At 40.1% G+C, this 6,082-nt stretch overlaps 1 long non-coding RNA gene across 1 annotated transcript in view; it reads right to left on the reverse strand.

The window, feature by feature from the left end:
• Positions 1-631, reverse strand: part of LOC122060997 — a 2,214-nt gene extending 1,583 nt beyond the window's left edge. Inside the window, exon 1 of the long non-coding RNA XR_006134525.1 lies at positions 452-631. This is a non-coding gene — a long non-coding RNA (uncharacterized LOC122060997). The remainder of the gene's footprint in view (positions 1-451) is intronic.
• Positions 632-6,082: the final 5,451 nt, after the last annotated feature.

The raw sequence follows: 6,082 nt of genomic DNA on the forward strand, positions 1-6,082 counted from the left end.
TCATAATGTGATTTTGATGATCTCAAAAAATGACCATGGACAATCCTAACAAATGACCTAGATCAATACTGATCTGAATATTCTCTATCCTTCAATAGTGATCTGTTTTAGTCCCTTTTTTTTTTTGGACTCACTGTACAACGGTAAGTGCTAATGTTGAGATAAATCCTTGAAGTTGAATATTCCTCTAAGAAAGAAGATGTGCATGAAGGTGATTATGCTATGATCATAGAAAAATGGTAAACAAACTTAAATCTCTTGGGCTTCTATACAAAAGGATTTGATATTGGTAAACAAGGGTGTAACTATATATATCTTTAGGCACAACGTAATGTTTCAAGCCTGTAATTCAAGTAAAAATAATAGTAGAGAAAAATTATAGCAGAAATAAAATAAGCTGGAAGATTTTAATCAACAATTTGCATTCACTGAAGTTAAAATATGAAGGTACCTGTGCTGTTGGTGGAGAGAATGGAAGAGAGGTTGGGATGAGATTTAAATGTGCTGTTCTTCTTCTACTCAAAACCTGAGTAAGATATGTCCCCCCACTAAAATGAAGAAAAATTAAGACGAAACAAGCTCACACACACACACAAGCACACACACAGAGAGTGAAATTTCTAACCTTAGTTGATCTCTTCTATCGTTGTCCACATAGAGACTTTCATTTGTATTATAAGTGATATATAGTAAATACATAACGTAGATATATGCCAGACTGGCATGGGTATCTATTTACTTATTGTTTACCTGCCTTATCATTGCTAGCTGTAAATATTGTAATTAGTGATATTCTTTATAACATATGCTACATTTTATTTCTTTCCTTATATTGACTTACCTTGTTTAGGCTCATTGATTTGCGTTTATTCCTTTCCTAAGTGAATGACTCATTCTGCCTTCATCCAACTAGTTGTAGCCTGGCGATGAAGTCTATTCTTGCTTTTGCCGTTATCATCGGAGGCTGGGACATGGTACTAGCTTTTGTAAGACATTGTGATGAATCATCCATGACCGCCTTACTTATGGTGAGCTAAAGTACAATTCAATTGGAGGTGTTGTGCTAATACTGTTCCCCCAAATAGCTACCCATCCCCTGCCAGATCATGAGGTTCTAGCTAGGGGTGTCAATTCCTAAACCGAACCGGTAAAACCGGCCAGACCAAACCAATAATAGCACCGATCGAACCAAATCAAACCGAAGCCTTATTGGTTCGGTTCGGTTTGGAGTATTGCAACCCCAAAACCAAACCGAACCGCACCGAAAACCGAATGAACCCGAAACCAAACCGGTAAGAAACCGAAACATTCCAAAATTCATTAAAAAAATCAAAATTTGCATAGTTTTGTATACATTTGTATGGAAAGTTGAATCCAAACTAGACCAAAAACCAAAACCAACTCGGTTACAAATCGATTTAAGAAACCGAAGACAAACCGAAACCAAACCGCACCGAAACCGAAACCGAAACTGGAATTTCCTTATTGGTTCGGTTTCGGTTTCAGCTTTCCCACACCAAAACCGACTCAACCCAACGAAACCGAGCCAGACCGACCAATTGACACCCCTAGTTCTAGCACCTTCAGGCTCGTTAGAGCTGGCATGCCTCCGTCTGAGACTCTACCCTGCCCTAGGGATGGATGGTACCTCTTCAATTCATCTCTCAGGTTCTTCTCTCTCCCCGCTTCCCTACTGAGTTCCTCCGTCTCTCTTGCATGGTGCCCCTCTATCCCTCCCTTTCACTAATCCATTTTCAATCTCAAGGTGGATTTAAAGCCGGGTTGAAAAGGTAAACCTTCATACATCTACTGATCTATTTTCAAATAGCTATAATGCATTTACCAAATATCATTTTTCCCCCACCACTTCACTTTCACTTAGGCCCAAGCCAAGTCAGTGGGGGGTCCCTGTCGGCCTCTCCTTCCCCCCAGCGACCGGTTCACAGAACAAGGAGTGTTGCAAGGTACAGGAGATTGATGGAAGAACCTGGCCGAAATCAATCGCTCCAAAGAGTGATGAGAAGACCGCCATTGTACATCTTTCTTTCAAAAGATGGTAAGACACCCTTTACTAATATAATAGAAGGTAAGGCTAAAGCAAGAGTGAAACTACAAGCTATAAGTAGGCGTGCAATATATTGAGTTTTATTAGTCTTCACATGGTATCAAAGACATCTCTGCCATCGTTTCTCTTTCGTTATAACCTGTGCAGCTGCCTCCTCTAATTGTTCAAGTCCATATCCTGTTGTGTTCATCAGTGTCAGCTTGCCCTATTGTAATTTCTAGGTGACTCATTGCCCTAAATCATTCGAGCAAATTGCATCCTCTACAGTTCCTATGATTGGATTTTGCTTGCAGAGATCCATGTGATGATCAAAGAAGCGGCATCATATAGGTCAAATGTATGCTATCACCAATAGGATTTCCTTGCTTTACTAAGGAGCTAACCCCAAACAAATAATATTAGGTCACTCTTACTATGGCACCCATATCTTACGTCTCTTTGAACCCCACTACCATCTTCATTGTTGGCCTGAAACCCCATCGCTCATACTCCATGTCCGTAAACACTTTGGCATCACACCGTCATTCCTTGAAACTACTTTTGTAACCTACAATAGTGAAGAGGCATAGACATCCCTATTTTTTTCACCCTGGAGGCCGCTTTGAATTGATGAACATCCCTCGAGGCGAAGAGATCCTATATCTATAGGTTTTGGAGCTTAATTTTCTTGCACTCTTGAACGTCTCCACACATCTTCCATATAAAATGACTAAATACCCCTCCAAAGAGAAATATAGAAATAGTGGTAGATTATCCTAAATTTTCCGAAGTGTTTGAATGTCAAATTGTTTTATCACACCCAAAATTGGTACAAAAATGAGCTCATTTACCCCTTCATTGGGAGAAGATCAGAATCCGTGTATAGACACTCTTAGGCCCGAAGAAACCTATTTTAGAAAAAAATATATATGGCTTTTTGGGTAATTGGATCAGGTGTTGTCATTGTTGGCAATTATGTGGTGATGTTCAGACAATGCAGACAAGTCAGTTTTAGTGTGGACAAAGTTTGGTAATATTACAAAGTCATCTGGACATGAAGGATGACATTTAGAAGCCTATTATGGACTTAAACAGTGTTTGGCAAAAGGTGGATGCATTAGGTGAAGGCCTTGTACAGTAAAAGGTATGAATTCATAGGTTCACGCAGTGATAGTATGTTTGGAGCTATTTTTGGAAAGTTTAATGGTAGAACTAAGAAAATAAAAATACATGAGAAACTCAGTTTATGGAGTCTCCTTTCCAATGCAATTGTAATTGTGTTGATCCGATGTCAGACAAGGAAGTTACAATAATTTTCGCAACATTGCATTGAAAAGAACCTATTTGGGAGAGTTTTTGAATTGTAAGTAAGATACTACCTACTTTTAGTGATGCACCATCTTGTCATGAGCATATAGGAGAAAACCTCATTAGAATAGCAAAGATATGGCATCGATACTCTTTCGAAGCTTCTGGAAAGTGAGGTGTAAAATCAGTTCATGGAATCAAGAATTGGTCTTCTAGGATCTGGCCACATCGCATTATTTCATTTCTAAGAAAGAGTTTGCTTCTTTGGCTACCGTTGCACCTGATTTTTTAAACCTACTACTGTGTATGATAGAGCACCAAATGCATTTACCGAGATTTCAATGTGGATGTAGGCATTCTGGCCGAACCATATATCTTATGTATTGTGTATATCTTTATTTTTATTTGTATATTAAAGAGTGTGGGTAACGGAGTGGTTGTGCACTGTCTGATAGACCTGACCACATAGTAGTTGCACCGAAAGAAGATCAACAAACTCAACAGTCAAAGGGGAGGTATAAGATACATATGGGATCTGAGGTTGCAACCAAAATCTCCCCTAAAATTCCTCTAGCAATGAAAACAATTCCTGCTTTGTGACAGTTTGTAGGAACAGTTTTTAGGGCAAGACCAGTGGCTTTCTATGCTGGAGGAAGGAGGCTGAACTGAGTGCTGAGCTTTTAAAGTCTCCTGAAGAAAGTCTGCATAAGCACTTTGAGCTTTGCTGATGACATCCGCAAGGGAGAAGAACTTCTTGTTGTGAACCAGCCTATTCTTAGCCTTCCATAAATGCTTACACAAGGAGGCAAAGCCAGCGATCTCCTTTGCTTAAGGGTGGGAAGACGGGAAATTTTTGCCAAGAACCTTCCAACATTCCAAGTCATGAATAGAAGCATCATCAACCCAAATAGATAAGGGGGAGCTAACCAAACAGCCTTAGATAAAGGGCATGAAACGAAGGCATGAAGAGGGAAGGTCCAAAGCGTCTCCACATCTAATACATGATGCTTCAAGCTGCATTTGGCGTCTTTGAAAGCCTTCCCGAACAGATAAGCAATCAGCACAACAACGCCAAAAAGGGGACTTACTCTTTGGAAGAGTACTGATTCTCCAAATGAATTTTCAAGTCTCATCTTGGATTCTTTAGAAACCGTGGTGTTAGATCAAACACCAAGAAACACGAATAAAGAGACAATAGATCCGTACGACAGAGATTTAACAAGGTTCACACACCAGGGTGGTGTGCTACGTCCTCGGGCGAAGAAGAAGATGATTCACTATGCAGAGGAGAAATTACACCCTAGCAGCGGCGAGGAAAAACTCGCCCCGAAACCCTAGCTGCGTGAAAACCCTGGAATACAATGACTTTCTCAATAAGCAACAGTACATTATATATACTCCAAATCGCTAGTCAACCCATCGGGTCGCAGTCGATCCGGTCGAACCATACCTCCCCCACACCCCCATACGAGATCAGTGATGGGCTCCGAGCTTACCTATCAGCCCAAGCCCTCTGCTTCCATCACAGATCTCAGAAAATTTTCCATTTGGGTCGCCACCAAAATATATCGGATCGGGTCAATCTTCAAAACGGGTCAAGAATTCGAGACAAACTTAATAAATTTCCACCTTGGCTTGAATTCTCCTCCAACAGATAAACAAATAGCTAATATCTTCATCTTCTCCAATAGCCCTCCAAAGGGCTGAACTCAAACACGACAAACACCAAGTAAGTTCAAGCAATGCTCGAACTTACCAACACATAAAGGCTTAGTTAACATATCAGCTGGATTATCTTCAGTACCAATCTTCAACACTTGAATATTACCTTGAGCAATTATCTCTTTTATGAAATGATACGGAACATCAATGTGCTTTGTCCTCTCATGATACATTGGATCTTTAGTCAAGTGAATAGCACTCTGACTATCACAATGGACAACAGTCACCCCATGATTCATGCTGAGTTCTCCCAACAAACCTCTAAGCCAAATAGCTTCTTTAATTGCCTCAGTCACTGCCATATTCTCTGCTTCAGTAGTAGATAATGCAACTGTAGCCTGTAAAGTAGCTTTCCAACTAACCGTACTTCCTTCAAGAGTAAATACATAGCTTGTGAGTGACCTCCTCTTGTCAAGATCACCTGCGTAATCTGAATCAACATAACCAGATAAACTATCACCATTCCTCCCAAACTCCAAACAAACACCAGAGGTCCCTTTCAAGTACCTAAATATCCACTTCACTGCTTCCCAATGAGTTCTGCCTGGACATGACAAATATCTGCTCACCACACTGACAGCTTATGAAATGTCAGGACGAGTGCAAATCATAGTATACATAACAGAGCCAACTGCACTAAAATAAGGAACACGTGACATGTGCTCCACCGCTTCATCTGTCTTAGGTGATAGAGCAGTTGAAAATCTAAAATGAGATGCAAGAGGAGTAGTTATAGGTTTGGCATATTTCATGCCAAAACGATTCAATACTTTCTCAGTGTACTTTTGTTGAGATAGCCACAACTTCCCTGCTTTTCTATCCCTCTTGATCTCCATACCAAGGATCTTCCTTGCTGCCCCCAAATCTTTCATCTCAAATTCAGAACTTAATTGTTCCTTCAACCTATTGACATCATTCCTACCTTTTGCTACAATCAACATATCATCAACATAAAGCAACAAATATATGAATGATCCATCAGAGAGCTTTCTGAAATAAACACAACAG

Source organism: Macadamia integrifolia, chromosome 14 (genome assembly GCF_013358625.1).
Source record: "Macadamia integrifolia cultivar HAES 741 chromosome 14, SCU_Mint_v3, whole genome shotgun sequence".
Lineage (NCBI taxonomy): Eukaryota > Viridiplantae > Streptophyta > Magnoliopsida > Proteales > Proteaceae > Macadamia > Macadamia integrifolia.